We start from the raw sequence: 17,421 nt of genomic DNA, 5'->3' as shown, positions 1-17,421 counted from the left end.
CTTTAAACAGTCTACTGACCAGAACTATGCCCTTTTAATGCCTTAGAATTATGAAATGAACCAATATTAATACAGTGAACTGTAATTCAGCTATGCTATTAGGAGACGGTGAGCTATATAGGGGAATTTTCTCTTATACTGAGTGACTCAAGAGAGCTATGCTTTTGAGCCTGTCATGATTTCTGCCACTCGGATCATTTGTTCCCCAGTTCAGCTCCCCATGGGATTATGCCCAACTTTAAATATATGGAAAGCTATTGTATGTGAAAAATAAACAAGCTGTGTCTAGCTACATACACTTATGAATAATTTTCATTCACAATCTCTGTAAGAGACTCAAGGAAGTAATTTTCGAGTTATTATTTGAGTACAGTAGGAAGGTGAGGGAAAGACTTTCCTTCCTTCACAAAAACGCTTTCAGCGGCGTCATCGCTACTTCTTTGGGGAATCCGCAGTGCTGGCAGCAGCTGCAGTTTGAGTGGCTTTGAAGGCCTCAATACTAGTCTCCATGCCAGCACCAGGACCAGCACTAGATTTTGTATTTTGTGCAGAGTGTCTTGACCCAATGGAACAACTTGAGTGCAGCATAACACTTGCATAGTGAAGCTTAAGCAAGAAGACAGCAATAATGGCAGTGCAGCAGCAGCAAATGCTATCTTGGAGTTTTGGGGGCTTGGAGGCCTTTGCAGGAGAAATTATCACAGGGAGTTGAAGCCACAGGGAGTGGATAAGCAGAATCGTGGATAAGCAGAATCATCAGCATTACACGGCTGTGAACATCCTGTGCCCAGAGGTATATGTGAGACAGGTCTGCCTGAACTCCCTGGGCAAGTGTGCTGCAGGTCCCAGGGACTACAAGGAGAGACATACTGTTAATGCATGAAATTGTGATGATTGGTGTTTAATTTGTGTTCAGTGTTTTCAAGCACCAGTTTCCAAATCTGCAGAAGAGGATGAACAAATTTACTCTATGTGCTTTTAATGCAGATTAAATGAGGGTTCACTGACAACTCAGTAGAGTCCATGTCTAATGCTCAATACACGTGTAATTCAAGTATCTGCCTACCCTAGTCGTCCGTCTCCTGGAGGTCCCTGTTCTCTAGTGTATAAGGGGAGATCCGAACTTCTTCCTGAATGCATTTCCAGAGCTGTCCATTGGACTGTCGATTCTCAGTGTGATGTGCTCTTCCTCACCGTGGAGCTCCCAGACCGTCCAAGGGCTGCGCCATCACTCAGTGCTCAAGACCTAGGAAACTGCATTCTCTCTCCAGAGGGCGAGTCCAGAGGTGGACGGGAGCAGGCCTCTTTGGCCTTGTCCACCTCGTCCTTCTAGTCAGCTTCCCACATCACCACTACAGGTTAGACAGGTGATAGGAATTTTTTCCTGTAGAGTTGGAACTATTAAAATGGGATTACAATCATTAAAGAAATTTTTTTTAACAAAGATAAAACATGTTAAGTGAATTAAACAAGGAGGCCAGTAGACTGATGTGGCTATAATGCCGTGGCAGCCTACCTAAGAAAACAAAATCTAAGGCTGTAAATGCCTCGAGGTTACAAAATAGAAACCTAGGACCGCCAATCACAAACAGCCAACTAGGCTTTAAGCTCTAGCCAATCAATAATTTCCTTGCTTTACTTCCACCTTTTCTTTATAAAGGCTTCTCCCGAGCTGTGGGTGGAGAGCTCCTAACCACTTGCCTGGTTCAAATCGACTTTTGCTCAAACTCTCAAAATTTTTAATATGGCTCTGTTTATCTTTTAACAACCATGACACTTACAAAAATGTAAAATGAATGCATGTCAAAGTTTATTTTTTAATCTCATTAATTAAAGAAGAATCCAGTAAGATGTTACAATTAGTTCAAAGGAAAATTTAAAGTGCCACATGTATCAAGGTTAATCACGAATGCTGAAATGGATTTACAAATAGATGCAAACCGTTTTTTTTTTTTAACAGAAAGTAGAAGAGGGGGCATCTGAGAGAAATCAGTTGTACTTCCTTTAGGCAGAAGTTATTCGCATATGCTTGGACAAAAGTCATTTGAATTAGTATCAGTTATCTATACTTTACAGGGATGTAAATAGCTTTGTTTTTACTTTTATATTTTTATGTGATTGTATCCATCTGATGTACTATACATCCTAGTACAAGAGGCAAATATCTTCTCTGAGAGGTGCAAGACTTCCTTCATGAATGCCCTCTAAGAATAGTGAAACCAGCAATTTTTATATATGCGTTTATGTGAATATATATGTACTTCAAAAAGCAAAGCATCATCTCTGTCCATCACTAACTTAATGGTAAGAATTGGGGGCCACCAGTATTTGATGGAGCACCAGAAGATCCAGAAGTCACTTGAAAAGGATTATTGGGAGTAGGATAGAATCCTGGGGTGGGATATCATCCTGCACAGGCAGCATATGGGGCTGGTGGTCCCCTACCCCTTGTGCTTGGGGAGGAGCAGGAGTCGGCTAGGCCCTAGAGATGGGTATGTCATATTAGAGGAAGGGTACTGCCCTCCCATTCCTGGTGCCCAAAGTCCAGAAGACATGGGTCCCCATGGCCCTAAAGAACCAGCTGCAGCTGGATCTGTAGGTGCAATGTAAGGTCTCGGAAGCTCTAGAAAGGGTGTGTTTGATCTAGGATACGGCCTTGTGAGGCCAGGGCCTGGCACATTTGGGGCTGGATAAGGACCGCCAGGTATATAGTGTTACTATTTCTTTTAAATGGGCACAAATTTTAGAAACTCTTTTCGGTGGCCTTATTTCCATTTTCTGTTTAAGAGTCTGTGGAAGAAGAACTTAAGACCACTCAGTGGTTTTCCTACCCATTCAGTGGCCTGAGTAGTGGGAGCTGCAGACCAGTCCTCAGTGGCAGGCTGAGGGCTCCAGTCCTCAGTAGGGAACTGCTGGATAGGTGTAGAGGGCACCTGTGTACCTTCAGACCAGTCTACCACCTCGGGTTGAGTAGCAGTGAACTGGGGAGCTGGAGTAGCCCGTTCACCCTGAAATTCTGCCTTGGTCACAGCCTTTACAGCAGTGGCCTGCTCTTTTTCAATCTGTTCTGGGTCTCTGTAGAAGTAGAGATCAGCTGTGACCTCCAATGGGTGTCCAAGGGAGATGTTGCCACACATGCAAAGAAGTTCCCTGGCCAGCACCCACCACAACAGACCTACTGAGTGAGCTCCCTAGTTGTTGCCTGGGATGGCAATGTCCACATACTGCCGAGGAGAGTCTGTGTTACCCAGAGCAATGTAGGCGGCCTAACATGAGATGCCTGTGTCTTGAGAAAGGCACAACAGCCTCGTATCTTTAGGTAATCCTGAAGGGAACGCTAGACAAAGCCCACTCTGACTGAAAACGCTAGTAATCTTTTTGTTCGAAGTCTTTCACAGTTTATCCGTAAACAATAAAAAAAAGAAATAGTTAAAGCTGTGCATGAAATATGATTTTCTGCAGATTCCAAAGGAAAATTACCTAAGAAATCAAAGGCAAATCTCTAATTTCCCTGCTGGTTCCTCTTTTCCCCCTTGTCCCTCTCTAGCTATCAAAGATGTTCCTACCTTTTTTTTCGAATGTAGATTCCCTACCCATCCCTTATCCTGTTCAAGACTTACCCAGTGAAGTACTTTTACTGAAGGACCCAGTCCATTCTTCTATTATGTATTTCTGCAAGAAGAGTCACTAAAACTGAAACTGGGGGCCAACCTGCTTTAACTACACTCAGTTAGTTGTCTGTTTGCAAAAGTAGTTAGATAATGCATTACGAAAGCCCATCCTATAGAGAACATCTCTGACTCTTGTGTCACCATGGTAATGGGTGGGGTGCTTAAGATTTTTGGAAACTGAGAGTGTACTCCTTGTCCAATTCAGGCGGGTTGAGACCACCAACTCCTCAACTGGGCGTGCACAGATGACTGATAAATGGCCCTTTGATGGAAAGAAGCTGAAAAGTCCACCCTCAGACCATGGTAAAGCCTCCTTTTTACCTCACTTCCCCTGTCCTCCAATCATCTATTCCCACACTTCCAACCACCCTGCCATTTTATCCCATAAATATCCCTAATCCCCATTTTCTGAGGAGGTGGATTTGAGATTGGTTCTCTCGCCTCCTCACTGGGCTGCCCTGTGATTAAATCCTTTCTCTTTGCAAACTCTTCCTCTTGGTGATTGGCATGATTTTGCGGTGGGCAAAACTAACCTGGTTCAGTTACAAAATTGGACTAATGCTATGCGTCTTTAGCCAGATCATTGATGCTGGCTGTACACATCCCAAGGTCTACAGAACAGACCAGGGAGAGGGGCTCTGCCTCCGTGAGTCATGCAGTCTAGCCAAGATTTGATCTTCCCTCTCCTTCTCCATCATCATCAGTTTCAGCTGTCTGTTTCTGCTCTCACATTTTCAAAGAGTAAAAGATCAGAATTGTTGGACACATTCACACCACATGTGCAGAATAAAACTACTTAACATAGACAGTAGGCTCAATCTATCTTGAGGAGGAAAAGAAATGTTTTCCAAACTGCTTCATCATTTTTCAAGGCACTAGCCTTTCCACAGAGTCAGTCAGTCAGTCACTTTATCATGCCTGATGGTGGTTAGTTCTTTCCCTAATTGCTGTGGGTACTTTATTGAGCTCTCTGGGAATTAGAGGGGAACCACATACCTCTTTATGGCTGTATCTTTGGTTTCAAAAATGAAAGTTTGAAGTAATTGTTCTAGTAAGGACTCAGTTAAACTCTTAGCCAAGGGCCATTATTACAGTCAGTGCCTGTCAGGGAAAAGGGGAGGAAGGAATGTTAATGTTTTCATTTACAAATGTTTGCTTGCTTGCATTTTACTCTTTCAGTGTGAAAGAGTAAATAATACCACTTGTTAGAGTTGCGTATAAAATAGTAGTATACAGGGACTAAGAGAAGATCTAAGACAGGGGCGGGCAACCTTTCCCTGTAAAGAGTCAGGTAGCACATATTTTGGGCTCTGGGGCAACATGTTCTCTGTCGCACCTACTCAACTCTGCCATTGTGGCATGAAAGCACTCATGGACTGTGAGTAAAGAAACAGCCGGGAAAATTTTATTTACAACAACAGGTGGGGAGGCAGATCTAGTCCATGGGCCATAGTTTATCTAACCCTTGTTTAAGAGAGTTTTTTTGGTTATTGTTTGTTTGTTTTTAGTCCGTGAGGTGGTTGGGTTTAGTTTGTGGTGAAATGCTTCCATCTAAAAGAAAGGACTTTTTTCTTGTCCTTTAGATAAGACATGTTGGAGTGGCAATATTGTTTGGAAAAATAAGGATTTTTAGAGAAAGACACAAAACGATTAGGAAATAATATGACAACATTGAATTGAACCTGTAAATTGTTCACCAGTTTCACATCTCAGCAGCCTTTGCCTTTAATGGATTTTGTCTACACTGTGTGACTTTGCTTGTGTTCATTTCACTTCTCATGTATTATAGTCTCATCTGGTGCTATTGATGTTTTGGAAATAAAGCTTTCACTGCCAAGGTGTACTCTAAAAGTTTGTTTTTGCAGATGTTGGGCAGATATTGTGACAGGTGTGTGTATGTATCTGTGTGTATGTGTGTGTGTGTATATGAATTTTTGTTATTTTCAAATCCCCTTACTGGGGCCTCCCTGCTCCATCAACCCATGGGGCTGGTTCTATCTGCTTATCTTTTCCTGGTGCTGAAAGGCTCAGAACCACTGTGCCCTGAGCTTCAAGGAAAGCCTGAACCTGGAATCTAGCATAAGATTAAAAGTCTTCTTTTTTTTTTTTTAAATTATTTTATTGAGGTCATATTGGTTTGTAACATTGTATAATTTGAGGTGTACATTATTATGTAGCAGTTTCTGTATAGACTGCATTGTGATCACCACCAATAGTCTAGTTTTTGTCTGTCACCATACATATGTGCTCCTTTATCCCTTTCGCCCACCCCCCGAACGAATTCCCCTCTGGTAACCACTAATCTGTTCCCCTTATCCAGGTGTTTGTTTATCTTATACATATGAGTGAAATCACATGGTGTTTGTCTTTCTCTGTCTGGCTTATTTTGCTTAACATCATACCTTCCAGGTCCGTCCATGTTGCTGTAAATGGGATGATTTTTTTCTCTTTATGGCTGAGTAGTATTCGATTGTATATATATATACCACATCTTCTTTATCCATTCATCATTTGGTGGGCGCTTGAGTTGGTTCCACGTCTTGGTTATTGTGAATAATGCTGCAGTGAACACAGGAGTGTATAGATCTCTTTGTATTGTTGATTTCATATCCTTTGGATAAATACCCAGTAGTGGGATAGCTGGATCATATGGTATTTCTATTTTTAATTTTTTGAGAAATCTCCATACTGTTTTCTATCTGGCTGCACCAGTTTGCATTCTCACCAGCAGTGTTTGAGGGTTCCCTTTTCTCCGCATCCTCTCCACCAGTTGTTATTTTTTGCAACATTAATTATAGCCATTCTGATGGGTGTAAGGTGATATCTCATTGTAGTTTTGATTTACATTTCTCTAATAGTTAGTGATGTCAAACATCTTTTCATATGTCTGTTGGCCATCTGTTTGTCTTCTTTGGAAAAACGTCTGTTCATATCCTCTGCCCATTTTTTGATCAGATTGTTTGTTTTTCTGCTATTGAGTTCTATGAGTTCTTTATATATTTTGGAAATTAACCCCTTGTTGGATATATGACTTGCGTATGTTTTCCCCAGTTGATGGGCTGTCTTTTCATTTTGTTTTTCGTTCCCTTTGCTTTGCAGAAGCTTTTTAGCTTGATGTAGTCCCATTTGTTTCTTTTTTCTTTTGTTCCCCTTGCCTGAAAAGACATGGTATTCAAAAAGATACTGCTAAGACTGATGTCAAAGAATGTACTGCCTATATTTTCTTCTGGGAGTTTTATGGTTTCAGCTCTTACATTCAAGTCCTTAATCCATGTTGAGTTAATTTTTGTGTATGGTGTAGGATAATGATCTACTTTCATTCTTATGCTTGTGGCTGTCCAGTTTCCCCAACACCATTTATTGAAGAGAATTTCCTTTCTCTGTTGTGTGTTCTTGCCTCCTTTGTCAAAGATTAACTGTCCAGAGGTGTGTGGTTTTATTTCTGGGCTTTCAATTCTGTTCCATTGATCTGTGTGTCTGCTTTTGTGCCAGAACTATGCTGTTTTGATTACTATAGCTTTGTAGTATATTTTGAAGTCAGGGATTGTGATGCTTCCAGCTTTGTTCTTTTTTCTCAGGATTGCTTTAGCTATTCAGAGTCTTTTCTTGTTCCATATAAATTTTGATATTCTTTATTGTATTTCCATGAAGAATTTCATTGGGATTCTGATTGGGTTTGGATTGAATCTGTAGATTGCTTTAGGTAATATGGATATTTTAACTATGTTTGTTCTTTCAATCCATGAACATGTGATATCTTTCCATTTTTTTAAGTCTTTTTCAATTTCTTTCAATAATGTCTCATAGTTTTCAGTGTATAGGTATTTCACCTCCTTGGTTAAGTTTATTCCTAGATATTTTATTCTTTTTGTTATGATTGTAAATGGGATTGTGTTCTTGAATTCTCTTTTGGCTAGTTTGTTATTTGTGTATATAAATGCAACTGACTTTTGTATGTTGATTTTGTACCCTGCAACTTTGCGGTAGTTGTTGCTTATTTCTAATAGTTTTCTGATGGATTCTTTGGGGCTTTCTATATGTAGAATTATGTCATCCTCAAACAGCAAGAGTTTTAATTCTTCCTTTCCAATTTGGATACCTTTTATTTCTTTTTCTTGTCTAATTGCTCTGGTCAAAACCTCCAGTACTATGTTGAATAGGAGTGGTGAGAGTGGGCACCCTTGTCTTGTTCCTGTTCTCAGAAGGATGGCTTTCAGTTTCTTGCCATTAAGTATGATGTTGGCTGTGGATTTGTCACATATGGCATTTATTATGTTGAGGTATTTTCCTTCTATATCCATTTTATTCAGTTTGTTTGTTTGTTTGTTTTGCTGAGGAAGATTTGCCCAGAGCCAACATCTGTGCCAATCTTCCTCTATTTTGTGTATGGGTTGCCACCACAGTATGGTCACAGATGAGTGGTTTATGTCCACACCCAGGAACTGAACTCAGGCCACCAAAGTGGAGCACACCAAAATTAACCACTAGGCTATGAGGGTGGCCCCCAGAGTTTTTATTATAAATGGATGCTGTATCTTGTCAAATGCTTTCTCTGTATCCATTGAGATGATCACGTGATATTTTTTCCTCATTTTGTTAATGTGGTGTATCAAGTTGATTGATTTGTAGTTGCTGAGCCAGCCCTGGAATAAATCCCACTTGATCATGGTGGCACAATCCTTTTAACATATTGCTGTATTTGGTTTGTCAATATTTTGCTGAGGATTTTTGCATCTATGTTCATCACTGATGTTGGCCTGTAATTCTTTCTTTGTGTTGCCCTTGTCTGGTTTTGGTATCAGGGTAATTTTGGCCTTGTAGAACGAGTTAGGAAGCATTCTGTCTTCTTCAATTTTTTGGAATAGTTTAAGAAGGATAGGTATTAATTCTTCTTTGAATGTTTGGTAGAACTCTCCAGAGAAGCCATCTGGTCCTGGACTTTTGTTTTTTGGGAGGATTTTGATTACTGTTTTGATCTCTTTACTTGTGATTGGTCTATTAAGATTCTCTATTTCTTCTTGATTCAGTTTTGGGAGGTTGTATGAGTCTGAGAATTTATCCATTTCTTCTAGATTGTCTAATTTGTTGGTGTATAGCTTTTCATAGTATTCTCTTATAATTCTTTGTATTTCTGTGGTATCTGTTGTAATTTCTCCTCTTTAATTTCTAATTTTATTTATTTGAGCCTTCTCTCTTTTTTTCCTAGTGAGTGTAGCTAAGGGTTTGTCAATTTTATTTCTCCTCTCAAAGAAACAGCTCTTAGTTTCATTGATCCTTTCTATTGTTCTTTTAGTCTCTATTTCATGTATTTTGGCTCTAATTTTTATTATTTCCCTCCTTCAGGTAACTTTCAGCTGTGTTTGTTGTTCTTTTTCTACTTTTGTTAGTTGTACTTTAAGATTATATATTTGAGATTTTTCTTTTTTGTTGAGGTAGGCCTGTATTGCTATAAATTTCCCTCTTAGGACCGCTTTTGCTGCACCCCATAAGAGGTGGTATGCTGTATTTTAATTTTCATTTGTCTCTGGCTAACTTTGATTTCTCCTTTGATTTCTGGATTGAGCCAATTGTTGTTCAGTAGCATGTTGTTTAGTCTCCACATGTTTGTGATTTTCCCAGGCTTTTTCTTATAGTTGATTTCTAGTTTCATAGCACTGTGGTCAGAAAAGATGCTTGATATGATTTCAGTTTTTTTAAATTTATTGAGGCTTGCCTTGTTTCCCCATGCATGGTCAGTCTTTGAGAATTTTCCATGTTTGCTTGAGAAGAATGTGTATTCTGCTGTTTTTATATGGAGTCTTCTGTATATATTAAATCCATCTGGTCTGATTCCTGCCTTCATCACTCATGTTTACTGCCACTCTTCTCTTTGCTCATATGCTGTAGTCACACTGGTCATCTTTTCACTTCTTGGTATACTAGTCGTATTCTTTCCTCCAAGCCTTTATTTTTGCTACTCTCTCTATCTAGAATGATGTATTGCAGGTACTTTTATGGCTGGTCCATTACCATCATTCAGGGCTTTCCTCCAATGTCACTTTGTTTCTTTTCTAAGATACATACCCTATTGACCACCTAGCCTTTTGGCTGCTCCTTATTCCTTATTTTCTTCCTAACTGTTAAAACTTTCAAAATTTGTATCATTTATTTGTTTACTTGTTTTTTGTTAGCCTTCCCTTCTAGAATGTAAGCTTTATGAGGGCAGGGATTTGCATGTTTTCTTACCTACTTTTCCAGGGCACAGAATGCCTGACACAAAGTATGTACTCAATATATCTTTATTGAATGAATAAATGAGTGTTTTATAGTTTATTGTCTTTTTCACTTAGATATGTTTAATTTCATTAAATTTTTCTTAAAATTTCATTGAAAGCAGTATTTCATTTTAATTTGGATTCCTTTATTTGTGAGAATAAGCATAGTTTCATATGTTTATTCACAACCTATATTTATTCTTCTGGGAATAACCTATTCAAAATTATCTTATTTTTCCTCACCAAAGAAAGATCCTGGTCATCACAATAGTGTTACAGCAAGATAATAGTAGTTAATGCAAATAAAGTTGGTACAGCCACTTCCTTCACCAAACTTTATTCATGACCATACTTCAATTTCTTTATAATCTATAAAAAGAAAGCTTATAGGAAAGCAAAATGTCCTTTGAAGGTCAACTTTTTTAAAAAGAAATTTGCAAATCTTGTTATTTTTCTTGAACAAAACATTGTCCTGTTGATCGCTGGTTAAAATTTAACTTTACATGGCTATAATCCATCCTTAAATGACAACATAATTGTTCACACGAATTGAAGTATGTAAATAAAAATATTACACTAAATAATTAGAAAAAACTAGACTTTTCAAATAAACATGAAAAATATAATTTGAATATGATGTAAAGTTTTTAAATACTCACCAATTTTCATTCTAGTACCTGAAATAAATTTGTCAAACTCTTCATGCATTTAGCAATGGGCCACTCAAATTACTGAAAGTAATGGCATCACATTGCATGATATTTCCATTGTTCACACCTGCTCCAGAGACCTCATCTCTTTAGTGTATATATATTGTCCTTAAAGAAATATACATAGGCTTTGCATACAACAGTAAAATTACTTGTTCCAATGTATTCTTCTTTGATATTTTATGCTGACATTCACTCCTCTGTGTAGGGTGCTGCCCTAGACACACCACCTGTCTTCCTGGTCAGTGATTTTCAATTCATTTCCTTAGTGTCCTTGGATTTGCCTCAAGAATGTGGGTTGAGGGTAGACAATAGGGTTAAAAGGTCAAATAAAAACAGTCAGTAGTCCATGTCCCTTAACTTAATTGAAATGTGGATTTCCGACCTTTTTCACGATGCTATAAGGTATCAATATCAATGTGCAGATCCAGCCAAAGATGACCTCATTGACTGAAGGACCAAGGAAGGATGCGAGCAGAATTAAATCCTGAGAGCACTGCAGAACTCTGCTATTCCTTTAAATGAGCTTACCCTCACCTGAAATAAAGTATAATGGCAGATTGGAGCACATCTCTTATCTATGATGTGGGTCAAGGCTGTCAGAGCTTATTTCTACCAATGAAAAATTTATAATTGACATTCAATGTTTTCTCATAGCATTTAAAAAACAGAATTCCACATGTAATATCATTTTATTTGCCTGATTTGAATCTTCTTTCCTTTCCTTCTCCTTCTTTCCTTTCTCACTTTTTGTTTATTTTCATAAGAAATGTATATTATTTATTTTTTCTATGACATACAAGATAGTTATTTTTAAAAACAAATATATTCTTCTATGTTCTGGGCAAATGAATCAATTTCCTATGCAATGAAATAAATATTTATTTTTTGCCATTTAAAAAATTTGTATGCATTTTTTTTTGATCAGGAGTTCACTTATATGTAAATCAGGATTCCTCTTATTTAAAATGACTAAATATCACTATTGTCAACAGGTAAAATTGAGAAATATTGATTGCGTGGCAAAACTCTAAGAAGGGCATGCTTAGACACAGAGATGCTTGGAATTAGAGATCTAAATGCTGCCAGGAATCTGCCTCCTGTGCCTGAAGGCCTTATTCTACTGGGTTAAGTCACAGACACTTAACCAGGCAACTCCAGACTTTACAGTCTCATAATCCAGACTTTACAGTCTCATAATCCAGACTTTATAGTCTCATAATGAACAGCCACTTCTACCAGTTTCCATGAGAGACATAATAGGAAAACCACAAGTTGAACCATGCTGGTCCACATGGCTATCTCTGAGTCAATCATTGTGGCTTAGAGAGTCTGCTATTGGACACATTCATCTGCCTTTACCAGTCCTCCTTGGTTGGAGAGGAAGAAATGCTGATCCCCCACAGTGGACTCCTCTTTACTACACAGATTAAGCAATGGACATCAATCAAAAACACTTGCACAGGGGATCCTAAAACTGACTACCAAATGCTGCCTTAATATATCAGAAATAATCGGAATGTAGACTATTAGAAATAAGTCCATCAAATGGTGTCGTGGGAGTGGAAGTTGGGAATCTTGGGCTTTTCCGTTCGAGAGATCTGTTGTTTTTGGCAAGTTACTTAAATGATCTGATCCTCTGTGTCTCTATCTGCGAAGTGAGCATAAATAACCACATTATAGTTTTGCCTTAAAGAGTGGAAGCCAGAAAACAAGTCTGCATGCCGCCTCCGGGATCTGGGACACAGTAAGCACTCAGATGGTGATAGTTATTTGTTGCTGCTGCAGAATTTTGGAGTGAAAGCAGTTTTTCTGGGCTTTCTTATAGCAACAAACCCTCCATCTGAACACTCTGCCAATACTGTGAAAGTTCTTTTCTCCACCTCATAGCACAAAGGAAAAGGTTCCACAATGTGCAAAACACACATTTCTCCTGCTCCTTTTGCTTGTATCGTCTTCTCTATGTCACTACCTTCTGTTTCCTTTTTCTTCCCATTCTCTCATCTCCATTTTAAGTTTTTCCCTTTTCCATCCATCTTCCGTCTCTGACTGCCCAGTGCTGACTTCCTGCTCACTCAGGGACTTCGGTGCCCCTTAAAACTTGTGGGCACAGTTCATCAGAGAATATGAGGCCCGTTAAGCCTCTAATGCTGTGACTAGATCACAAATAACAAAGTTTCAGTCCTGGCAATTTATTTCTCCAAGACATGAGAGGAAAATAGTGGTTAACTATACGGAAAACAGCTGTATACTGAACTTGACTGCCTGCTTCTACAAATCACACTGACGGATTGCTATAGACAGAGTCAGAGCAAGTAGTTTCAAAGGAAAGGTTTAAACGCATTCTGTGAGAGGAAGCCTCTGTGAAAGGGGAGTGGATTCAACATCCAAGGTCTCCAGTTGTGTGTGTGTGTGTATGATGACAGACCAAATCCCATTGTGTCTTTCACATTTGGATGGTATTTGCATATTTCTAAAGCATCTTTCCCTTCGATAAGCAGTGTGTGTTCCGGAAATGCTAACTCATATTAAAATATAATTAAGAAAGTAATCCTCTCCTCCTCAGAGTAATAGTGTATTTTAAATTCAATATACATATTTTGGTACTTGCACTATGTTTCCAGTCACTAATGTATATAAACCATTCTATTTTCTGGTCATACACATTGGTGGACTAGGTCAATACAGGAACATGACCTCAATATAGTAGCATCTTTATGAGATATCATACTCAAATATCTGTAGGACTAAATATAGCTTTTCTCTATCATTGAACTTCACCATAAATTCACCTCATCAACAAACGTGTGTCACTCTCAGTTTCAAAATACACTTACCTCTGACTTACTCTTCAACATCCTCTAGATTGAATACTTTATCTTTTGCATTTCTTATGTTCTTTCTCTGTGTATTCACGTGTGTTATTATTTTCAATATGGGAACCCTCCTTACTAAAAGGCATTTATGTAATTCTCTTAGCAGAGTAACTTAAGTACTTTTTTGATAATGATGATGCTAGTATAAAAATACCTCACATTATGTAATCAAGAGTGTTTGACAGTGATTTATGCATTTGTAACACCTTAAGACTTTGCCATTAACAAGTGTCATCCATGTCAAAACATAAAAAGGTAATTACTTTGTGGAAAGAGATGTTACCCAAGTAATTCCTTAGAAGTGTATGGTACTTCCAGTAGAACTGAAATTGCATGCAGTTGCCAATGCGAGCATTTCTTACAGTCATCAATGCATAATCTTAATCTTAATGAGGTCCCAATCACATTTGGCTGTCATAGGCTTTTAAACATCTCCTAGGTCTGTTAGTGGGTTCCATTAATTAGTATGTATATTTTTGGAGCCTAAAATAGATATCATATTAAGCAGACAATTTAAAGATGTTCTTGACATCCTGTTTGGTTTTTATACTATTCTTTGGATAGAGAGGCTTGAGTATTAGTGAGACAGACTTTTTTATTCTGATAAGATGGAGAACATGTGTTATAGGAATTTAGTAACTTTACAAGAGAGCCTTATTAATGCTTTATGTTTTCTTTAATGGCTTTAATATAAATAAAAAAAGAATTGTCTTAAAGAGTCAATATACACATTTTGGGTATATTGGGGGAGGGCTGGTGAGGGGTGGAGAGACTGCTATAGCCATTAATGAATTCTATCGATTCTCTGGGTGATGTGTCACGATTAAGTGTCAGCTTTGCTATGGACTGAATTGTGTCCCCCTAAAATTCATATGTTTAAGCCTTAACCCTCAATGTGATGGTCTTTGGATATAAGGGCTTGGGAGGTAATTAGGTCATGAGGATGGAGCCCTTATTATGCGATTAGTATTAGTGCCCTTGTAAGAAGAGACACAAGAGAGTGCTCTCTCTCTCCCTCCATCTCTACCATGTGAAGACACAGCAAGAAGACAGCCATTTGCAAGCTAGAAAGAGAGCCTTCACCAGGAATGGAATTGGCCTGCATCTTGATCTTGGAATTCTAGTCTCCAAAACTCTGAGAAATAAATTTCTCTTGTTTAAGCTACACAGTCTATGGTATTTTGTTATAGCAGACTGAGTAACTAACACAAGCTTTATAATCTATATAGATAGTAATACGCTAATTCTTTTAGAACAGCCATTTGGTAAGCAGTGATAAAGAGAATGTTTCTATTTGATTTTGCGGGGAAGGTGCTCTGGAAAATGAAACCAGCTCACCTCGAATGGCTCATAGTTTAGAAGTCTGACTCAGAGTCTTTATACTCCAGTGACATATTTCACTTTTAAATTTGGCTGAGCATAAAGCATATGAGTGACAAATATGAGGTGGAAACATGTCACTATAGGTCATGTCTCAATGGTATTTTCCAAGAGCTAGTGAACATAATCATGCTTTGTATATTTTCTGAAGCATTCAAGTGACTATAAAAGCTTTTCTACAGTTCCATCTGAGTTGTATAATACGTTGCAAATATTAAAATCAGCTTATCTTTATTTAAAACAAAAGTCACCGTTTCTGTGATGTGCTTTCAAATGGCTGTCAAATATTAACTTTGTACTGTATATTTCAACAATTATAAATAGCACTCTAAATAAATCATGATTCTCAAATAGTACTACATTAATATCTTCTATCAAGGTTTTATATAACTATACGGCTAACGAATAAACAAACAATTATTATAACAATTTTGAAGAGATTATTTGATGATAGTGATAATTCTTACAAAAATATTTTTGCTTAAAACTCTACATAATAAGACTTCAGAATGTACAACTTAAAAATAGCAACGGTTTCATCCTCTGGGATAGCCATTTCTTTACATTGGCCAATTTTTATTTTATACAATAAAATTATATTTTCTGTATCAATACTATGAGGCAATGTATTTGAGTACTACCAACTAGAAAAAAAAAGTAAAGATAGCTCCCAAATCAGTGCAAATTTGCATTCCTTTCAAAATCAAAAACACTTTTTCATTATCCTCTTTACAGATTTATGGATTTAGAGAATGAAATTAAGAAAAGTTTTATTGATATATTCAAGTCCATCAGAGAGGCTGAACTCAGGAATATATTTAATGAAATGCAGTAAATGAATGAGCTTTGTAAACTGTAGAGTGCTGAACTATCCCCTCAAAACAATAAAAGCTCAAATTTTCTCCTTTCTAGTTCAGAGATCTTTCTATTGGAACAGACCAAGTAAAGCAGAGCATTCTGTTCCTATACTTAGTAAAAACATTTTTCCCTTTGCTGAAAACTCAAATAGGAAAGCAAGGATCAGGATTGACTTGTTTCTAGCTCAGGATATTTAGTTGTTTCCGTAATCATGTGAGTATCTTAATGGAATTCCACCACAAATAATGTTCTATGAAGCATTTCTAAGCAAGAAAAAACCTCAAAATGCAAGAAAAAAGCAAGAAAACCTCAACAGCAAGAAAAACTCTCTAAACTCACTTAAGTTTAGATGATTAAAGTCAAGATTTTGTTCTTCGGTTCAAGGACTTAGTTGGCCATTTAGTTTGCTTTTCAAGTGATTAAAATGAAAATGATATTATAATAATGGTAGCCTTAAGTGCAGTTGCCAATTACATAAACTTATTTTAAAGGATGCAAATACCTCTTGCTCGTGGGTCTTATTTGACCTGAACAAAGGCGGTCCCGGATGCAGTATTAATTCCTCTGGAAAGAATCAATACTTTTAATACATATTAAAACATTAAAAATGTGCAAGCAGCTCTTTGGGAGAAGTAAGTTAGCATAAACATTTTTATTGCCAATTGCTACTTGTGTCCTTGTGCTTGAAGCATTAAACAAAATGTTCTCTTACTGGGGAGAAATTAAACTGAGAATAAAGATAAAAGGCTTTAATATAAGCAGTATCCAATATAAACACAGGTTATTTAAGTTGGTTTACTGCAACTTGGAGAGTGTTTTTAAATAGAAGTTATTCTTTGAATATTAAGTAAGAGAATGAAGCCAGTTCACAAACACACACACATGCTCACACATGCATGCAACACACTTACATATATGCTCACACATGTGTGTGTGGGCACACACACACCCCCTATGAAATATTTCTCCTTAATATAATTGAAAAAATTGAGCATCTACAATGGGGAAAGAGAGAAAAGATTTCAGCGCATCTTGAATCCTAGTGTTGAGGGATATTAGTTTATTGAGAAGAGGCAAGTTTAGTGAGGAATTAGGGGGAAATTTTCAGTTCTTTGGAGGGCTTAAAGTATGCTTTATGGTTTTTCTTTTTCTTGATTTAGGTTGTTAGTAATATTAGCATTATGATTTATCAGGTATGTTGTTTTTGTTTCTCAAGTGAAAATTGGAGAGATTGAGAGATTGATGATGAGAAGTTGATGATGGGATTGGTGGTTAAGAAAAGAGTCTTTTTCTGAGGCAAGGGGGCAGCACAGAGAAAGCAAGAAGAAGAATGAACAGGATTTACAGGGAGCTGTATCTCTGGGTAACACAAATACTGCGTTGAAATTAACTAAATTATGGACAACATGTATCAAACAAGCAGAAACAAATATATAAACAAAGTGAAGGAAGCCGTGTTGGTGCACAGATTTCTGAGACAAGCATGGAGCACCTGGTCATCAACTCTCATAACCAACCAGCAGATGGGGCCAAAAGCCCAGAAGAATCCGTAATTGTCAGAGAAGAGTACATAAGGTGACAAAGCCCTGTGAAGAGGGGTGGGAGTTAGTAATCAATGTGGAATATTTATTACCCTAGAAGAGGCAGCATTTTCTTGCTCACGGACAAGTAT

Source organism: Equus asinus, chromosome 11 (assembly GCF_041296235.1).
Source record: "Equus asinus isolate D_3611 breed Donkey chromosome 11, EquAss-T2T_v2, whole genome shotgun sequence".
NCBI lineage: Eukaryota > Metazoa > Chordata > Mammalia > Perissodactyla > Equidae > Equus > Equus asinus.
This window is presented reverse-complemented; position numbering follows the sequence as displayed.